We start from the raw sequence: 22,436 nt of genomic DNA, 5'->3' as shown, positions 1-22,436 counted from the left end.
GTTCCTTTGTTTTCACAGGTTGGAATTGTCGTGGCAGTGGCATGTGGTTGGTCTGTGCAGAAGGATTTTACCCCAGGGATGGAAGAGTTCGGGGCCTATCTGTGTTATAGTACCCGTCGGTTGGTGATATAGCTAACAGTTTTAGCTACAGTGGGTGATTAGGTGCACTGCGGGCAGTGTTTGGCCTCTGAGCCAGTTCGTCAGCTGGAGGTCCGTTATAGTTTGGGTACCGCAGTGCTGTTAATGGTTTATGGTGATTGGTGGGTTATCCGAGCACAGACCAACGGGGAGGAGTTGCAATGTAGGAAGTGCCTTAATATCTGATTTAGTTGCGTTCATTTATGTTATTTATGTTATTTATGTTATTTATGTTAATTGTTTTAATATTTTTGATAATAAAATAATTGGCTGCTACGGCCATGTTTTACTCCAGATGGGTATGGTCTCAATTTCTGGGGTAATAGAGGGGGAGGGGCGTAGTAGTTTTTTAAGAAGAAAAATGTTGGGTCAGTAAGTCACATCAGTTATACAATAGTCATGGCATTATTGTGCAAGTTCAAGAGAAGGGATGGATGAATGACATTATGGCCATTTGGTTTGCAAAGGTTTGGTCCAGAAGACCTGGAGGGCTCTTAACCACTTCCCACCCGGCCAATGCACATATACGGCCGGGTGGGAGCCGCCTACTCCTGATAGGACGTTCAGGAACGTCATTCAGGAGTAGCGGGATCGCGCGCGCGCGCCCGCGCAGCGGCGCGATCCCGATGCGCCCGTGTCACCCGGACACGGCGCATCTCAGATCGGCAGGAGGGCTCTGTGATTGGCCCTCCTGATCACATGACGGCCGTGTCCAATCACGGCCGTCATGTGATGTAAACAAACAGCCAGTTGCTAGGCAATCGGCTCCTCCTCTCCTCACACAGAAGTCATCGCTGTGGAGAGGAGAGCAGATCGCTGCAGCCGGCTGCTGATCAGTGAGTATGAGCTGCTTTTTACAGCTTTTTACTCACTGATCACCAGTCTAGTGTACACAGTAAACACACCACACAGTAAACACATCACACAGTATAAACACAATGTCCCCACACATGTCCCCAAAACATACATGTCCCCAAATAATAAAAACACATGTCCCTAATAATAAAAACATGTCCCCCACATATGTCCCACTAAAATCACATGTCCCAATGATTATCTGCACACATATGTACGTGATCACCTGCACACATATGTACATGATCATTTGCGTACATATGTCCGTGATCACACAAACCAATTATTATACACTTAACGGATTTTTTTTTACCAAAAACATGTAGCAGAATACATTTTGGCTTAAATTTATGACAAAATTTGATTTTATTGGATTTTTATTGAAGTAGAAAAAAGAAAATATTGTTTTTTTTTTCCAAATTTCCGCTTTTTTGCACTTATATCGCAAAAAATAAAAAACGGAGTCGTGAATAAATACCACCAAAATAAAGCTCTATTTGTGCGAACAAAATGATAAAAATTTCATTTGGGTACAGTGTAGCATGACCGCGCAATTGTCACTGAAAGCGCTAGAGCGCTGAAAGCTGAAAATTGGGCTGGGAAGGAAGGGGGCGAAAGTGCCCTGTATTGAAGTGGTTAAAGAAGCCAGCTCTGCTTGTCTTTGATCAATTCCGAGCACATTTAACAGAAAAGACTAAAAGGGTTGCATCAGATTTGCGAACACACCTAGCAGTTATTCCTGGTGGACTTGCAGGTCAGCTACAGCCACTAGATGTTTCAATCAACAAGCCATTTAAAGAGGAAGTAAACCCTGATGGGTTTACTTCCTCTTTTTTTCCCTGCAAAGGTAAAGCATAATGGACTACTATGCATCGCATAGTAGCTCATTATGTGTCACTTACCTGACACAGGAGCCAGCGAAGTCGCCGCTGTCCCCTGTAGTCCGCCGCATCCATGTTGCTTGTGGCGTCTCGCAGCTCCGACGAATCACAGCGGCGCAACCGCGATGACGTCACTCCCGCGCATGCACACGGGAGTCGCGCCTCGCAGCTCCGCCGCTGTCATACGGCGAAGCCGCGATGACGTCACTCCCGCGCATGCGCACGGGAGTCGACAAATTTGGCAAATCCATTCTTGGATTTGCCGCATTTAGTGCGCCTGTGCGCCGCTGTCTACGGCGCATGCGCCGTAGACAGCGGTGCCCATTTTCGGGCAAATATCTCCTAAACCATATAGGTTTAGGAGATATTGCTTGGACCTACAGGTAAGCCTTAATCTAGGCTTACCTATAGGTCCAAGTTGTTTGGAAGGGTTTACTTCCTCTTTAAAGTCCTGATGAGAGAAGAATGGAGCAGATGGATGCAAAAAGCAGGTGATAACTTGACCCCGGCAGGAAGAGTGAAAAAACCAACCATTACTGAGGTCTGCAATTGGGTCCTAAACTCATGGCATGGCGTCAAACAAGAGGTGATTGTGAAGTCCTTTAAGAAATGTGGAATCAGCAATGAAATAGATGGAACTGAGGATGATCTCACATATTTAGACAGTGACTCAGAAGACAGCAGTGATGCAAAAGAAGTTGAAGAAATTCTGTCTGGAACTAGTAATGAAGAAGAGAACATTGATGCAACAGAGCTTGAATAAAGTGATGTGATGCATAATATACTGGTATGTAAACGTTAATTACTAAATTAAAACTGTGTTCTGTTTTACCTGTTTAAAATGATTTATATTCACTAAAGCCTTTGTTGTGCACCTAAGCACATCTTTTCTCCCTTTTTTTTTTGTGTGTGTGTGGTGACAACTAAGGATGAGCCGAACACCCCGGTTCGGTTCGCACCAGAATCTGCGAACAGGCCTAAACTTCGTGTCAACTTTAGAATCCTATTAAAGTCTATGGGACTGGAATGTTCAAAATCAAAAGTGCTAATTTTAAAGGCTAATATGCAAGTTATAACTGGAAAGGTCGGGACTTTGAAATGAGGCCATGGACATCATGAAGGTAATTTAGATAAAAATACATATTTATTAATCATAATGAAATGCATGACAACAATCAAATCAAAGACAGAGACCACATGTAAGAAAGACATTATAATATCATTTCATTAGTATTTACACCAACATATGTATGTGTGTGTGTGTGTGTATATATATATATATATATATATATATATATATATATATATATATATATATATATATATATATATACACTACTGTTCAAAAGTTTGGGGTCACATTGAAATGTCCTTATTTTTGAAGGAAAAGCACTGTACTTTTCAATGACGCTAACTTTAAACTAGTCCTAACTTTAAAAAAATATACTCTATACATTGCTAATGTGGTAAATGACTATTCTAACTGCAAATGTCTAGTTTTTGGTGCAATATCTACATAGGTGTATAGAGGCCCATTTCCAGCAACTATCACTCCAGTGTTCTAATGGTACAATGTGTTTGCTCATTGGCTCAGAAGGCTAATTGATGATTAGCAAACCCTTGTGCAATCATGTTCACACATCTAAAAACAGTCTAGCTCCTTCCAGAAGCTACAAAACTGACCTTCCTGTGAGCAGATTGAGTTTCTGGAGCATCACATTTGTGGGGTCAATTAAACGCTCAAAATGGCCAGAAAAAGAGAACTTTCATCTGAAACTCGACAGTCTATTCTTGTTCTTAGAAATTAAGGCTATTCCATGCGAGAAATTGCAAAGAAATTGAAGATTTCCTACAACGGTGTGTACTACTCCCTATAGAGGACAGCACAAACAGGCTCTAACCAGAGTAGAAAAAGAAGTGGGAGGCCGCGTTGCACAACTAAGCAAGAAGATAAGCACATTAGAGTCTCTAGTTTGAGAAACAGACGCCTCACAGGTCCCCAACTGGCATCTTCATTAAATAAATGAATAAGGAAGGCTATCACTCCATTTTGCAACGCCATGCCATACCCAGTGGACAGCGCTTGATTGGAGCCAATTTCATCCTACAACAGGACAATGACCCTAAACACACCTCCAAATTGTGTAAGAACTATTTACAGCAGAAGCAGGCAGCTGGTATTCTATCGGTAATGGAGTGGCCAGCACAGTCACCAGATCTGAACCCCATTGAGCTGTTGTGGGAGCAGCTTGACCGTATGGTACGCCAGAAGTGCCCATCCAACCAATCCAACTTGTGGGAGCTGCTTCTAGAAGCGTGGGGTGCAATTTCTCCAGCTTACCTCAATAAATTAACAGCTAGAATGCCAAAGGTGTGCAATGCTGTAATTGCTGCAAAAGGAGGATTCTTTGACGAAAGCAAAGTTTGATGTAAAAACAATGTTATTTCAAATACAAATCATTATTTCTAACCTTGTCAATGTCTTGACTCTATTTTCTATTCATTTCACAATGTATGGTGGTGAATAAGTGTGACTTTTCATGGAAAACACAAAATTGTTTGGGTGACCCCAAACTTTTGAACGGTAGTGTATGTGTATATATATATATATATATATATATATATATATATATATATATTGTGGCAGCAGGCAGGTAAAGTCACCTGGTTGTATCCAGGATGGGAAATATGTGTGCCCTAGAATCAGGCTTTATGCAGACTTGTACAACTAGAGGGGAAGAGTTAATGAGCCCAGCTGAAGTAAATGGGCTCATTAAGACCTCTACAAAAAACCCCAGCATGCTTAGGGAGATGCTCCATCCTGGAACCAGTTTTGTGTTGTATAGACTGGGGAGTGTGATATCTGTTCTGTGCAGTGAGTTAACGCCTGTGTGGCAAACCTCTACAACAGAGACAGGGACTGGTGCAGCACAAGGCTGCACTCAGTTGTTAGACAGGGAATCTAAGTGTGTAGTTAGAGGTCAAGCTGACCAGGATTTATTTTCATGTTTTATTTTTGTTTGGCTGTTATATGTATCACTGCATGTAGCATAAATAAACCGCATCTTTTGTTTTTTTGCACCTACAACGCTGTCTGCTGTGCCTGATTTTGTGTTGTGAACCCATCCAGGGGGTCACACACACCCGCTGCCGAGCTAACCCCTCACAATATATACATATGTATGTATGTAATACTGACATCAGAGGTACATCACATATATAACAACCTGCCGTCACATAGTGGTCTCAATTGAAAGATTGTACAATCAAAAATGTCATGTGTGTATGTATGTATCACATAATTGCAGCACTGCAAAGGGAATAAAGAATGTCATAAAAAGAACACCATAGAACCGTAATTAAGAGGTGAAAAGGTATCCAGAGTTGATAATGTATTATAAGCGATAAGCCTGCAAATTGACGTGTTTAGTGTAATTAACACTCATCAGGGGTGGATGCTCTAAAAGAGATGTAACAAAATATAAGTACTCGAGTATAATCGCATCCAAACACATAGTAAGTGTGGTGTGCGAAAAACAATAAGAAAAAACGCTACATTTTATTATAGTGCTGTATCTTCTTTTGGGCTTTATGTAAGTCAATATAAGGGTTCATTACCCACCATTTTGTTAGCCAGTTTTCTGTTATCTACTTGGTTTTGGAGGCAACCTTAACTACTTTTTAATGTGTGGGTTTTCAGGTCTGGTATGGATTTTAATGGGAACACCACGCCAAATTAAAAAAAAAAAAATAGCGTGAAGGTTCCCCTAAAAATCCATACCAGAACCTTTATCCGAGCACACAACCTGGCCGGCTGCAGGAAAAGAGAGGGGGACAACAGAGCAGCCCCCCCTCCTGAACCGTACCAGGCCACATGCCCTCAGCATTGGGAGGATGCTTTGGGGTCCCCCCAAAAGCACCTTGTCCCCATGTTGATGAGGACAAGGGCCTCATCCCCACAACCCTGGCCGGTTGTTGTGGGGGTCTGCGGGCGGGGGGACTTATCAGAATCTGGAAATCCCCTTTAACAAGGGGACCCCCAGATCCTGGCCCCCCCTGTTTGAAATGGTAAGGGGGTACAAAAGTACCCCTACCATTTCACAAAGAAAGTGTAAAAAATAGTTAAAAAAGACACACACACCTTTGCAAAAGTCCTTTATTAAAAATAAAAAATAAAGACTCCAGCGGTGGTAATCCACTCTTTCTATCCAGCGGCAGATGATCATCTCTCCGGGGGTCCAATGATATCTGATCCAGCGATGGGTGATCTCTCCCTCCAGCGCAGCGCATCCATCCTCTGTCTCCACTGGAGATACTGCGGGGATCCCGACATCCTGACACTACCTGAGGAGGGTGGTTTCTGTTACATCAGAGGGGGGCGGGGTCACGTCATTGGGGAAAGCCGGGCTTTACCCTTGCGTCAGAGGGGGCGGGGTCAGGTGACAGGTGGCCCCACCCTCCTCATATAAGAAGTGTCAGGCTGCTGGGATTCTCGCAGTGTCTCCTCCGGTAGAGACGGAGGATGGATGCGCTGCGCTGGAGGGAGAGATCACCCATCGCTGGATCAGATCAGCCATCGCTGCACCCCGGAGAGATGATCATCCATCGTTGGATAGCAACAGTGTATTACCACCGCTGGAATCCTTCTTTATTAAAAAAATAAATAAATACTTTTGCAACGGTGTGTCTTTTTAAACTTTGACTTTGACCCTTTGAAAAAGTCACGTGTTATGTGACGCAACGCGTCAGGGAGGAGCCAGGTGTCTGAATCTGAAGATTATTGATTGGAGGAGGTGCGAGACTGCAGCCCATTGCCTATAGAGCTTGATTCGGTCCCTTGGGACCTTGTATAGAGGTGAGAGGCTGGGGGAAACAAGGGGTGCACTCTGAGCACTGAAGGGTGGATCATCCGTGGATTCTCACTTTTTGTTCACATTGCATGGTCATCATTTGAATTTTGGAAGTTATTTGCACGGTATGAAGATTGGATTCATTCATATATATTTTTTGCACTGGTGAACTTTGGAACTGATTGGATTTATTCATATATTTAATAAATTTTTTGCACTTTGATTGGATCAACATATCATAAAATATTTGATGGTTTTTATATATTTATTTTACGGAATTTATCCTACTTTTGTGCATGTTTGCACCACCATATATTTGCACATTTTTGGGAACGCTATTGGATTGTATGCATATATTTATGTAATTGTTTGTTTAATAGGTTTATTCACTATACTTAATTATTTATTTTATCCTAAGGCCGCGTACACACGCGGGGACTGTTCGCTCAACTTTGTCTGCTGAACAGTGTTTCAGCGGACAGTCCGCTCGTGTGTGGGCTTTCAGCGGACAGTTTCAGCGAACAGTCTGCTGAACAAAGTTTTTCGGAATTTCCGAAAAACTGTCCGCTGAAACTTTGTTTCAGCGAACAGTCCCCTCGTGTGTAGGCTTGTTCGTCAAACTAAGTTCCGCGCATGCTCAGAAAGGATTTACACGCCGAAGGTTGCATTGCAGTGTATAGGACGTTGTTTTCTAGTCCCGTCGTACGTGCCGTTCACGTCATCGCGCACGGTTTCAGCGGACTGTTCGTTCATCGTGTGTGGGCAAGTCCGTCCATGCTAAGTTTGAGCGGACTGTCCGCTGAAACTGTTTGACAAACAAAGTTGAGCGAACAGTCCCCGCGTGTGTACGCGGCCTTATACTTTGGGATATTAATTGGTTTGAGATCAATAAGAATTATAGGATTCACTTATATTTAGGTAGCGCCACATAACCCCCCCCCCCTTTTTTTCTGTCTTTTTAAATGATTTTTTAGACTTTTTTTGTGAAATGGTAGGGGTACTCCCTTACCATTTCAAACGGGGTGGGGGGGGATCTGGGGGTCCCCTTGTTAAAGGGGGCTTCCAGATTCTGATGAGCCCCCCCGCCCACAGACCCCCACAACCACCGGCCAGGGTTGTGGGGATGAGGGCCTTGTCCTCATCAACATGGGGACAAGGTGCATGGGGGGGACCCCAAAGCATCCTCCCAATGTTGAGGGCATGTGGCCTGGTACGGTTCGGGGGGGGGTGCTCTCTCGTCCCACCCTCCTTTCCTGTGGCCGGCCAGGTTGCGTGCTCAGATAAAGGGTCTGGTATGGATATTTGGGGGGAACCCCACGTCATTTTTTTTAAATTTGACGTGGGGTTCCCCTTAATACCCATACCAGACCTGAAGGGCCTGGCAATTGAATTTGGGGCAACCCCACGCTTTTTTTATTTTTATTTATATCAATGACTTTCAATGACTGTTCTCTGTATTACGGGGAGCCAACAATTCATTATAGCGAGTGATTTTAAATTACTTTTTTTTTTCCTGCAGAAATTATACTTTGTGCAGGGACAGTTCTAAGCACGGGAAACATGTGCTCCTTCACAGGCATACTATACACACTCCCCAGGTACGAAATTTAAAGGAATATTAGACTTTTATTGTTTCACTTTAAGCATTATTAAAATTGCTGCTCCCGAAAAAACGGCCGTTTTTTAAAACATTTTTTTGCATTGATACATGTCCCTTGGGACAGGAGCCAGGTCCCAAACACTTTTTATGACAATAACTTGCATATAAGCCTTTAAAATTAGCACTTTAGATTTCTCCCATAGACTTGTTGTCACCTGGTGGTGGAGATCAAGCTGGAGAGAGGGCTTCTCTTGCACCTCCTGTCTAACATCCCTGATAGTTGTGACAGGGAGTGAAGGACACAGAGTGGCACGAGGGCCGATGTAGTGGATGGTGCTGGCCGGACCTTGACAGAAACCAGATGGCTGTAGAACGCTGGACAGACTCTGAGGATCAGAGCTCCAAATCGCTGGGTCAGCAGATGGGAGGCATAGCCGGGACGTAAGCCAGGAGGTCATCAACAGCTGGACAGAGCAGGTACCGCGACGAAAGGCAGAGACTGGACACAGGCCAGATTCGGTACACAGACGGGCAGCAAGGTAGAAGAGCATCAGGCAATAGCAGAGTCAAACACAAGCCGGGATCAGGTAGGCAGGCGGAGGTCAAGGAGAAGCTTCCGGTGAAGCCAGGTCAAGATACTGGAAACAGGAACAGATCAGGTTAACAAGCACTAGCTGAATGACCACTCAGCAAGGTCATATGTCAGTGCTCAGTTTAAATAGCTAATTGCACCCATAAGTGCACGTGTGCGTGCATTGGTGCGCACCTGTGTGTGGATGTGCACACACACCAATGCAAGCCCTCCTTTACACTGTACTTATGCACAGGCATGCGTCTGTCAGCTGGACTTTTCTTACATTGCCCCCCCCCCTCAATGGGCAACCTCTGGACGCCCATCTGTAACCTCTTCTCGGGGGGAGCTTTGAAAAATGCCTGTATCAGTTTTTTGGCACGAAGATTGGTCTCTGGTTCCCAAGAGTTGTCTTCAGGCCCGTAGCACTTCCACTTAAGAACTGGATCACGTTCCTTCTCTTCCCACAATCCACAATTGTTTCAACCTTGTATTCCTGGTTAGTGATGGACGAACTTCCAATGGGACGTTTCGCGGCCGATAGTTCGCGTACCGTAACGTTCGCGGCGGGCCCCATTGACTTCAATGGGAGGTGAACTTTGCAAACCTACAGGTCAAATTTGCAGCCACAAAATAATTACTAGCTGTGCACACATAGTCCCACCACATGGCCAATGACATAACACATGTATGAGGTGAATCTGGGATCGACAACTACAAGCATTCTTTTTTTATATGTGAAAATGTTGTGACAATTCAGGACTGTGGAGCGCATGAAGGCAATGGAGGAGAGGGAAGGTCAGGGTAGGCAAAGAAGAGGGTGTAGGAGATGATCACCAGCAGCGTGACATACAGCAATGACACCTGCACCGTGATAGAGTGATCTGACACCAGCACCGTGATAGAGAGCATTGACATCAGCAGCGTGACATAAAGCACTGACACCAGCACTGTGATATACAGCACTGACACCAGCACCGTGATATACAGTGCTGACATCAGCAGCGTGACATAAAGCACTGACACCAGCACCGTGATATACAGCACTGACACCAGCACCGTGATATACAGCACTGACATCAGCAGCGTGACATACAGCAATGACACCAGCAGCGTGATAGAGTGATCTGACACCAGCACCGTGATAGAGAGCACTGACATCAGCAGCGTGACCTACAGCAATGACACCAGCACCGTGATATACAGCACTGACACCAGCAACCTGATAGAGAGCACTGACATCAGCAGCGTGACATAAAGCACTCACACCAGCACCATGATATATAGCACTGACACCAGCACCGTAAGCAGCCCCAGGAGGAAGTCAGCATAGAACAGGGATGGTGGGAGCCCCTCATAATGAGCATAGCACAGGGATGGTGGGAGCCCCTCATAATATGCACAGCAGAGGTACAGCCCCAGGAGGAAGTCAGCACAGCACAGGGATGGTGGGAGCCCCTCATAATAAGCAGCCCCAGGAGGAAGTCAGCACAGCACAGGGACGGTGGGAGCCCCTTTATAATAAGCAGCCCCAGTAGAAATATGACACTGATCAACCTCTTCAAACAGGAGGGTACGGGCATATAGTAAGGTGTGCTTTTTTTGGACAAGGAAGTGAGCCAAATGAAGAAAGAAGGTCTGTGTGCTTGATTAAAAAAATTGTTTCTAGACATATACAGGGTCTACTGGTCACATGTGTTGAATTCCTCCGAGATGCATGCCTCATTAATTTTTAGAAATGTGAGGTAGTTAATACTATCGTGAGGTAGGCGAGTACGCTTATCGGTCACTATCCTCCCTGCTGCGCTGAACGTCCTTTCGGACAAGACACTGGACGAGTTCGATTGCAAATTGGGCAAGCTCTGGCCAGAGGTCAAGCCTGCCCACCCAGTAGTCCAGGGGTTCATCACTCCTCAGAGCGTCCACATCGGCTGTTAACCCGATGTAGTCGGACACCTGACGGTCTAGGCGTTCCCAGATGCTGGATCCGGATGACACCTGTCGATGGGTCGGCTGAAAGAATTACCTCATATCCGAAGTCACCAACACATCTTCAAACCGGCCTCTTCTTGCAGGCGCTGTTGGATTGGTACCCGCAACTCCTTCTCTGGGAGTGGGAATTGCTCCTCTGCCAGCGCACGCAAAAGCAGAATGCAGCATTTCTCGAAGCAAGGACTGGAAGTGCTCCATTCTGACAGCCCTCTGTGACGGCGGTAACATTTCCGCCATTTCGTGTTTGTACCGGGAGTCTATGTACGTTGCCACCCAGTACTGGTCCTTGACCCTTATGCTTTTTATACGGGGGTCCCTATTAAAACACTGGAGCATGAAGGTCCCCATTTGCACTAAACCGGAAGCGGTGTGGTGGCCTGGCTCCTGCTCATCATCCAGGATAATGTCGTCCTCTTTATTCTCCTCTCCCCATCCACGCACAACAGGGATCCCAGAAAGGTTTAAAGCATGCTCTTCTTGCTCCTCCTCATCCGCCCCGGCACCATCCTCCTCTGACTCTTTTTCAGACTCCTGTTGTTCACTTGTCTCAGATAGAGTAGCCCCCCTGGGAATTCATCCAGCATTGCGACTTCCTCATCTTCCCGCTCCTGCTCCTCCACAGCTTGATCAATGACACGACGCAATGCACACTCCATAAAGAAGGCATAAGGTACCATGTCACTGATGGCGCCATGGCTGCGACTGACCAGTTTGGTGATCTCCTCAAATGGGCACAGAAGTCTGCATGCATCGCGCATGAGCAGCCACTGGCGCAGTGAAAAAAAACCCAGCTCCCCAGAACCTGTTCTGCCACAGAGTTCATACAGGTAGACGTTAGGGATGAGCTTCGAGTTCGAGTCGAACTCATGTTCTACTCGAACATTGCCTGTTCGCCTGTTCAGCGAACAGTGAACAATTTGGGCTGTTCGCAGCAAATTCGAAAAGCCGGAACACCCAATACAAGTCTATGGGAGAAATCTAAAGTGCTCATTTTAAAGGGTAATATGCAGGTTACTGTCCTAAAAAGTGTTAGGGGACCTGGGTCCTGCCCCAGGGGACATGGATCAATGCAAAAAAAAGTTTTAAAAACGGCCGTTTTTTCAGGAGCAGTGATTTTAATAATGATTAAAGTGAAACAATAAAAGTGTAATATTCCTTTAAATTTCGTAGCTGGGGGGTGTCTATAGTATGCCTGTGAAGGGGCGCATGTTTCTGGTGCTTAGAACTGTCCCTGCACAAAGTGTCATTTGTGCAGGAAAAAAAGTCTTTTAAAATCACTTGCGGCTAAATTGTCGGGTCTCCGTAATACAGAGAACACTCAATGAGTGTTCTCTGTATTAGCCGACAATTCATTCATTCATTGATTAAAAAAAAAATAAAAAATAAAAATGCGTGGGGGTTCCCCTAAATTCAATTACCAGGCCCTTCAGGTCTGACATGGATATTAAGGGGAACCCCGTGTCAAATTAAAAAAAAAAATTGACGTGGGGGGCCCCCCAAATATCCATACCAGACCCTTCAGGTCTGATATGGATATTAAGGGGAACCCCGCATCAAATTAAAAAAAAAAAATTGACGTGGGGGTCCCCCTAAAAATCCATATCAGACCCTTTATCCGAGCACGCAACCTGGCAGGCCGCAGGAAAAGAGGGGGGGACGAGAGAGCGGCCCCCCCTCCCTCCTGAACCGTACCAGGCCACATACCCTCAACATTGGGAGGATGCTTTGGGGGTCTGTGACCCCTCAAAGCACCTTGTCCCCATGTTGATGAGGACAAGGGCCTCATCCTCACAACCCTGGCCGTTGGTTGTGAGGGTCTGCGGGCGGGGGGCTTATCAGAATCTGGAAGCCCCCTTGAACAAGGGGACCCCCAGATCCCGGCCCCCCCCCCTGTTTGAAATGGTAAGGGGGTACAAAAGTACCCCTACCATTTCACAAAGAAAGTGTCAAAATGGTTAAATAAGACAAACACACTTTTGAAAAATTCCTTTATTAAAAATGAAAAAAATAAAAAAAAGATTCCAGCGGTGCTAATCCACTCTTGCTATCCAGCGACGGATCTCCGGGGTCCAGCGATGGATGATCATATCCAGCGACGGGGGATCTCTCAGTCCAGCGCTGTCCATACATCCTTCTTCTGTCTCCACTCCGGAGACAATGCAGAGAGCCCAGCGCTGACGTTTCTTATATTAGGAGGGCGGGGCCACCCGTCACCTGACCCCGCCCCCTCTGACGCTGGTGAAGGGAGCCAGGGGTTCCCCAGTGACGTGTGGGTGACCCCGCCCCCTCTGATGTAACGGAAACCTGCGTTACATCAGAGGGGGCGGGGTCACCCACACGTCACTGGGGAACCCCTGGGTTCCCTCTCCAGCGTCAGAGGGGCGGGGTCAGGTGACGGGTGGCCCCGCCCTCCTAATATAAGAAACGTCAGCGCTGGGCTCTCTGCAGTGTCTTAGCACCGCTGGAATCTTTTTTTTATTTTTTTCATTTTTAATAAAGGAATTTTTCAAAAGTGTGTTTGTCTTATTTAACCATTTTGACACTTTCTTTGTGAAATGGTAGGGGTACTTTTGTACCCCCTTACCATTTCAAACAGGGGGGGGCGGGATCTGGGGGTCCCCTTGTTCAAGGGGGCTTCCAGATTCTGATAAGCCCCCCGCCCGCAGACCCTCACAACCAACGGCCAGGGTTGTGAGGATGAGGCCCTTGTCCTTATCAACATGGGGACAAGGTGCTTTGAGGGGTCACAGACCCCCAAAGCATCCTCCCAATGTTGAGGGTATGTGGCCTGGTACGGTTCAGGAGGGGGGGGGGGCGCTCTCTCGTCCCCCCCTCTTTTCCTGCGGCCTGCCAGGTTGCGTGCTCGGATAAAGGGTCTGATATGGATTTTTAGGGGGACCCCCACGTCAATTTTTTTTTTAAATTTGATGCGGGGTTCCCCTTAATATCCATATCAGACCTGAAGGGTCTGGTATGGATATTTGGGGGGACCCCCACGTCAATTTTTTTTTTAAATTTGACACGGGGTTCCCCTTAATATCCATGTCAGACCTGAAGGGCCTGGTAATTGAATTTAGGGGAACCCCCACGCTTTTTTTTTTTTTTTTTAATCAATGAATGAATGAATTGTCGGCTAATACAGAGAACACTCATTGAGTGTTCTCTGTATTACGGAGACCCGACAATTTAGCCGCAAGTGATTTTAAAAGACTTTTTTTCCTGCACAAATGACACTTTGTGCAGGGACAGTTCTAAGCACCAGAAACATGCGCCCCTTCACAGGCATACTATAGATAACCCCCAGCTATGAAATTTAAAGGAATATTACACTTTTATTGTTTCACTTTAATCATTATTAAAATCACTGCTCCTGAAAAAACGGCCGTTTTTAAAACTTTTTTTTGCATTGATCCATGTCCCCTGGGGCAGGACCCGGGTCCCCAAATACTTTTTAGGACAGTAACCTGCATATTACCCTTTAAAATGAGCACTTTAGATTGTGAACGTTCGAGTCCCATAGACTTTAATAGGGTTCTAAAGTTCACACGAAGTTTAGGTCTGTTCGCAGGTTCTGGTGCGAACCGAACAGGGGGGTGTTCGGCTCATCCCTAGTAGACGTTAACTGCACGTTTCTGCTGGAGCAGCCTATCAAGCATATAGAAGGTTGAGTTCCATCGCGTCGGGCAATCGCAAATAAGACATCTGACCGGCAGATTGTGTCGCCGATGAACGCAAAGCTAAAAGAAGTGACGGGCCAATGTGGCTCTTGGCTTCCAGGCACAACAGACGCAGCACGGCATGGCAACGTCTCACCTAGCATGTCAAATAGGTTCTGGGGAGCTTGGGCGGCGCAGCGGAAGAGACTCTAGCAGCGGAAAAGGAGGAGTCAGCCGAGGAGGAGAGGGAGGAGGATGGAGTAGGAGGAGAAGAGGAGCCAGGCCTGCATGCAATCCGTGGCGGTAAAACCAAATCTACACGGGTGCCACGGGTTACATGCTTGACGGCCGTCAGAAGGTTCACCCAGTGGGCAGTAAAAGTGATATACCTTCCCTGCCCATGTTTCCTAGACCACGTGTCTGTGGTCAGATGCATCTTGGCACCGACACTGTGTGCCAGAGATACATTCACTTGCCGCTGAACATGGCCATATAGCTCTGGGATGCCCTTCTCTGAGAAATACTTCCTTCCTGGGACCTTCCATTGTGGTGTTCCAATGGCCACAAATTTTCGAAAGGCCTCCGAGTCCACCAGTTTATATGGCAGTAGTTGGTGGGCTATCAGTTCTGACAAGCCAGCCATCAACCGTTGGGCAAGAGGGTTATCCGGCGTCATCATTTTTTTTACGCTTGAACATTAGGCCCACGGAAGCCTGCCTTTTTGCAGAAAAACGTGAGTTTGGCGTGATGGAAGGTGGAGTGGAGGACAATTGTGAGGAGAGAGGAGAAGGAGAAGTAGAAGACGAGGCTGGACGGTGAGAGCCTGGAGTGTGGCTTTGTGTGTTCCGTTGCTCCCACTGGGCTCGGTGATGGCTACTCATGTGCCTTCTTAAGGCGGTCGTCCCTAGGTGAGTGTTGGGCTTACCGGGACTAATGCGTTGACTGCAAAGATTGCAGATGGCAACGCTATTGTCAGCAGCAGACACGTTAAAAAAAGCCCACACTGCGGAGCCATGTGCCGGCGTCCTGGGAGCGCCAGATGTGACCGTACATGGTCGATGACTCGCTCCTGATACATTAGCAGTCTGCTTTGTCCCTCCTGTGCAATGTAAGGTATTCCTGCTTCTCCTCCCTATCTGCTGGTCCATATCTCCCTCTGAACTCCCCTCCTCATCTTGTCTTGTGGGCACCCACGTGACATCACTAGACACGTCATCATCGACGTCACCTTCCCCACAGCTATAAGTAGAGATCTCGGAGTAGGCAGCAACACCGGGGACCAACCTCCTCCTTGGGCTGATCTGGGTACTGTCGTCAGACTGCTGAGTGGCGGTTCTTGCTACCTACTCTTCCTGATCCAATGCCAAGAGTGGCTGCGCATCAGAAATGTCTTGATATGGATCGGAAAATAATTCCTGTGACTCAAGCGGACGGTATGTGGTGGTGGTGGCGTTGTTGGTGGTAGTGTCTTTGGGGGTGCACATAGCAGAGAGTGAAGAAGAGGGTGCAGATTGAGAGGATAAGGAGGGTGCAGAAGAGTAAGGCTTAGTGGGCCACTCAACCAAGTCTGGTGCGTCCTTTAAAGTAATTGAACGCACCTTCTGCAACTTCCCACTTTGGCTCAAGCCTGTTGCTCCTGCCCTACCCATACCACCCCTGCGGAAGGGCCTGCCTCTTCCTCTGCCTGTCATTTTTTAAATGACCCTGTGACAAAACTCTCAGTCCATATACTGATAAAGGACTGCTGCAGAATAGGGCAGCAGTCAGCAGTAGTGCACCTCAACCCTATATATTGTGGACCTATACCAGTCCTTAAGGAATAGCAGACTGTACCTCACCCAACCCTATGTACTGTAGTAGCCTAGACCTTACCAGTCCTTATTAGGACCTTTGTGGAACTAGTAGGTTGTGAATGATTAGCAGACTGTACCTCAGTCCCTATACTGATAACGGACTGCTGCAGTATAGGGCAGCAGTCAGCAGTAGTGCACCTCAACCCTATATATTGTGGACCTATACCAGTCCTTAAGGAATAGCAGACTGCACCTCACCCAACCCTATGTACTGTACTACCCTAGACCTTATCAGTCCTTATAAGGACCTTTGTGGAACTAGTAGGTTGTTAATGATTAGCAGACTATACCTCAGTCCCTATACTGATAAAGGACTGCTGCAGTATAGGGCAGCAGTCAGCAGTAGTGCACCTCAACCCTATATATTGTGGACCTATACCAGTCATTAAGGAATAGCAGACTGTACCTCACCCAACTCTATGTACTGTAGTAGCCTAGACCTTACCAGTCCTTATTAGGACCTTTGTGGAACTAGTAGGTTGTGAATGATTAGCAGACTGTACCTCAGTCCCTATACTGATAAAGGACTGCTGCAGTATAGGGCAGCAGTTAGCAGTAGTGCACCTTAACCCTATATATTGTGGACCTATACCAGTCCTTAAGGAATAGCATACTGTACCTCACTCAACCCTATGTACTGTAGTACCCTAGAAATTACCAGTCCTTATAAGGACCTTTGTGGAACTAGTAGGTTGTGAATGATTAGCAGACTGTACCTCAGTCCCTATACTGATAAAGGACTGCTGCAGTATAGGGCAGCAGTCAGCAGTAGTGCACCTCAACCCTATATATTGTGGACCTATACCAGTCCTTAAGGAAGATCAGACTGTACCTCACTCAACCCTATGTACTGTAGTACCGTAGACCTTACCAGTCCTTATAAGGACCTTTGTGGAACTAGTAGGTTGTGAATGATTAGCAGACTGTACCTCAGTCCCTATACTGATAAAGGACTGCTGCAGTATAGGGCAGCAGTCAACAGTAGTGCACCTCAACCCTATATATTGTGGACCTATACCAGTCCTTAAGGAATAGCAGACTGTACCTCACCCAACTCTATGTACTGTAGTAGCCTAGACCTTACCAGTCCTTATTAGGACCTTTGTGGAACTAGTAGGTTGTGAATGATTAGCAGACTGTACCTAAGTCCCTATACTGATAAAGGACTGCTGCAGTATAGGGCAGCAGTCAGCAGTAGTGTACCTCAACCCTATATATTGTTGACCTATACCAGTCCTTAAGGAATAGCAGACTGTACCTCACCCAACCCTATGTACTGTAGTACCCTAGACCTTACCATTCCTTATAAGGACCTTTGTGGAACTAGTAGGTTGTTAATGATTAGCAGACTGTACCTCAGTCCCTATACTGATAAAGGACTGCTGCAGTATAGGACAGCAGTCAGCAGTAGTGCACCTCAACCCTATATATTGTGGACCTATACCAGTCATTAAGGAATAGCAGACTGTACCTCACCCAACCCTATGTACTGTAGTAGCCTAGACCTTACCAGTCCGTATTAGGACCTTTGTGGAACTAGTAGGTTGTGAATGATTAGCAGACTGTACCTCAGTCCCTATACTGATAAAGGACTGCTGCAGTATAGGGCAGCAGTCAGCAGTAGTGCACCTTAACCCTATATATTGTGGACCTATACCAGTCCTTAAGGAATAGCAGACTGCACCTCACCCAACCCTATGTACTGTAGTACCCTAGACCTTATCAGTCCTTATAAGGACCTTTGTGGAACTAGTAGGTTGTTAATGATTAGCAGACTGTACCTCAGTCCCTATACTGATAAAGGACTGCTGCAGTATAGGGCAGCAGTCAGCAGTAGTGCACCTCGACCCTATATATTGTGGACCTATAACAGTCCTTAAGGAATACCAGACTGTACCTCACCCAACCCTATGTACTGTAGTAGCCTAGACCTTACCAGTCCTTATTAGGACCTTTGTGGAACTAGTAGGTTGTGAATGATTAGCAGACTGTACCTCAGTCCCTATACTGATAAAGGACTGCTGCAGTATAGGGCAGCAGTCAGCAGTAATGTACCTCAACCCTATATATTGTGGACCTATACCAGTCCTTAAGGAATAGCAGACTGTACCTCAATCAACCCTATGTACGGTAGTACCCTAGACCTTACCAGTCCTTATAAGGACCTTTGTGGAACTAGTAGGTTGTGAATGATTAGCAGACTGTACCTCAGTCCCTATACTGATAAAGGACTGCTGCAGTATAGGGCAGCAGTCAGCAGTAATGTACCTCAACCCTATATATTGTGGACCTATACCAGTCCTTAAGGAATAGCATACTGTACCTCACTCAACCCTATGTACTGTAGTACCCTAGAAATTACCAGTCCTTATAAGGACCTTTGTGAAACTAGTAGGTTGTGAATGATTAGCAGACTGTACCTCAGTCCCTATACTGATAAAGGACTGCTGCAGTATAGGGCAGCAGTCAGCAGTAGTGCACCTCAACCCTATATATTGTGGACCTATACCAGTCCTTAAGGAAGAGCAGACTGTACCTCACTCAACCCTATGTACTGTAGTACCCTAGACCTTACCAGTCCTTATAAGGACCTTTGTGGAACTAGTAGGTTGTGAATGATTAGCAGACTGTACCTCAGTCCCTATACTGATAAAGGACTTCTGCAGTATAGGGCAGCAGTCAACAGTAGTGCACCTCAACCCTATATATTGTGGACCTATACCAGTCCTTAAGGAATAGCAGACTGTACCTCACCCAACTCTATGTACTGTAGTAGCCTAGACCTTACCAGTCCTTATTAGGACCTTTGTGGAACTAGTAGGTTGTGAATGAGTAGCAGACTGTACCTAAGTCCCTATACTGATAAAGGACTGCTGCAGTATAGGGCAGCAGTCAGCAGTAGTGTACCTCAACCCTATATATTGTTGACCTATACCAGTCCTTAAGGAATAGCAGACTGTACCTCACCCAACCCTATGTACTGTAGTACCCTAGACCTTACCATTCCTTATAAGGACCTTTGTGGAACTAGTAGGTTGTTAATGATTAGCAGACTGTACCTCAGTCCCTATACTGATAAAGGACTGCTGCAGTATAGGGCAGCAGTCAGCAGTAGTGCAGATCAACCCTATATATTGTTGACCTATACCAGTCCTTAAGGAATAGCAGACTGTACCTCACCCAACCCTATGTACTGTAGTAGCCTATACCTTACCAGTCCTTATTAGGACCTTTGTGGAACTAGTAGGTTGTGAATGATTAGCAGACTGTACCTCAGTCCCTATACTGATAAATGACTGCTGCAGTATAGGGCAGCAGTCAGCAGTAGTGCACCTTAACCCTATATATTGTGGACCTATACCAGTCCTTAAGGAATAGCAGACTGTACCTCACTCAACCCTATGTACTGTAGTACCCTAGACCTTACCAGTCCTTATAAGGACCTTTGTGGAACTAGTAGGTTGTGAATGATTAGCAGTCTGTACCTCAGTCCCTATACTGATAAAGGACTGCTGCAGTATAGGGCAGCAGTCAGCAGTAGTGTACCTCAACCCTATATATTGTGGACCTATACCAATCCTTAAGGAATAGCATACTGTACCTCACTCAACCCTATGTACTGTAGTACCCTAGAAATTACCAGTCCTTATAAGGACCTTTGTGGAACTAGTAGGTTGTGAATGATTAGCAGACTGTACCTCAGTCCCTATACTGATAAAGGTCTGCTGCAGTATAGGGCAGCAGTCAGCAGTAGTGCACCTCAACCCTGTATATTGTGGACCTATACCAGTCCTTAGGGAAGAGCAGACTGTACCTCACTCAACCCTATGTACTGTAGTACCCTAGACCTCACCAGTCCTTATAAGGACCTTTGTGGAACTAGTAGGTTGTGAATGATTAGCAGACTGTACCTCATTCCCTATACTGATAAAGGACTGCTGCAGTATAGGGCAGCAGTCAGCAGTAGTGCACCTCAACCCTATATATTATGGACCTATATCAGTCCTTAAGGAATAGCAGACTGTACCTCACTCAATCCTATGTACTGTAGTACCCTAGACCTTACCAGTGCTTATAAGGACCTTTGTGGAACTAGTAGGTTGTGAATGATTAACAGACTGTACCTCAGTCCCTATACTCATAAAGGACTACTGCAGCAGAAGGGCAGCAGTCAAGTATAATATTCTTTCTATATTTGGAAGAAAGAATATTATACGTGTACAAGCCTATTACCATACCAGTCCTGAAAAGAACCTTTGTGGACCTAATAGTAACAGCAAATGATTAAACTGTCTGTCCCTGCTGCACACAGCGTCCTGCCCCTTTCTCTACACTGACAAAAGACACTCAGGCTGCTGCAACAATCACTAGCACAGCAGTGCCTCAAACCTATATCCTGCACTACACCTAACACCTATACCATGATACCAGTCCTTAAAAGAACTTTTGTGGACCTAATAGCTAGCGATTTGGGTCACTAAAGTCTCTCCCTGCTCCACACAGCAACCTCTCCCTATAGTGACATAGGAAAGAATGTAAAATGGCCACCGGATCGGGTCTATTTATAAGTTAGAGGGAATGTCCAAGTGTCCATGTGTTGTAATGTCTCAATTGGCTGTCCTGTACCCCATGATGGATGTGTCATCATAGGTCAAAGTTCTTTTACACAGTAAACACAGAAGTCCGTCGGGCGAACAGCGGCAATAGTCCGCCCATGTGGCGGACGGCGAACAGCCGAAATTCGCCACGAAACGACCGCCGGGCGAACCGTTCGGCCATCCCTATTCCTGGTTGCCATCGATAATAGTAGGTGCGGGTGGACCTGACTCACGGCCAGGAAAGGGGTCTTCCCTTGCGGTCTTTAGTAGGGAGACATGAAAGATGGGATGAATCCTGTAAGTCTCTGGGAGCAAGAGTTCATAGGCAGCCGGATTAATCTGCCTCTTGATAGGAAAAGGGCCGATGTATCTAGGCCCAAGTTTCTTTGATGGACATGACAGTCTTAAGTTGGCTGTGGATAGCCAGACCTTGTTTCCTACTTGGAGTGTAAGATCTCCTATTTGTTTCCTGTCAAACTTCTTATTGTCCAGTTGTGCTTTGGCAATGGCCTCCTGCAATACTTTGTTAGACTAAAGCATACTTATTCTGTCCTGGACTGCAGGAACCGAGGTGTCAGGCACAATTTTGGGCAGGAAAGCCGCAAAAATACCAGTAATTTCCAAAAAAAACAAGGCTTGTCCCATGGCCGAGTGAACGGCATCATTGCAGGGCGAATTCTGCCAGGGGTAGAAGAGATGCCCAGTCAGTTTGTGCGCTCGGTCTGGCCATTCGTCTGGGGGTGATAGGCTGATGAGAAGCAGGTCTCGATCTTTAACATCTTGCCCAGGTCTCTCCAGAACTTCAATGTAAACTGTACCCCCCCCCCCGGTCGGAGGTAATACTGCTGGGTACACCATGGAGTCTCACCACTTCCTTGATGAAAGCACAAGCGGTCTCTGTGGAGGACGGGGTTCCTAACATGGTGATGAAATGAGCCATTTTAGTTAGTATGTCCACAATCAAAGATTGTGGCCAATCTTTTGGGAAGGTAGAAGCTTGACGAATAAAATCCATACTGCTCATCTCCCAGGGTCTCTTGGGAATGGGCAATGGTCTTAACAGGCCCCAGGCTTAAGTTTTATCATTCTTGCTTCTGTTGCAGACACCACAGGTGCTGACATAATCCTTAGTATCAGATCTTAGAATAGGCCACCAGAAGGTCCACTGTACAAGCTCCACAGTGTTGGTTACCACAATGTCCCACCAAGGGGTGATCATGGCACAGGCTGAGGATCTTGATGCGTAAACTTGTGGGTACAAATACCTATTGGTTATGCAAGAATAACCCCCTCCTGTTCTTGGAAATGGATACCCGATGGTAGGCCATGCCTTGTGGTTGCTTGCTTAAGTTGGGTGATTAGGTCTGCTTGCAGAAACAGAAAACTTTGGGCTGGCAGGATGGTGTCTGTCTGGTGATGTCCTTCCTCTTCTGGGTACATGC

The sequence above is a fragment of the Lithobates pipiens genome, unplaced genomic scaffold, assembly GCF_037356315.1.
Source record: "Lithobates pipiens isolate NorthernLeopardFrog02 unplaced genomic scaffold, aLitPip1_a1.2 Scaffold_30, whole genome shotgun sequence".
NCBI lineage: Eukaryota > Metazoa > Chordata > Amphibia > Anura > Ranidae > Lithobates > Lithobates pipiens.
This window is presented reverse-complemented; position numbering follows the sequence as displayed.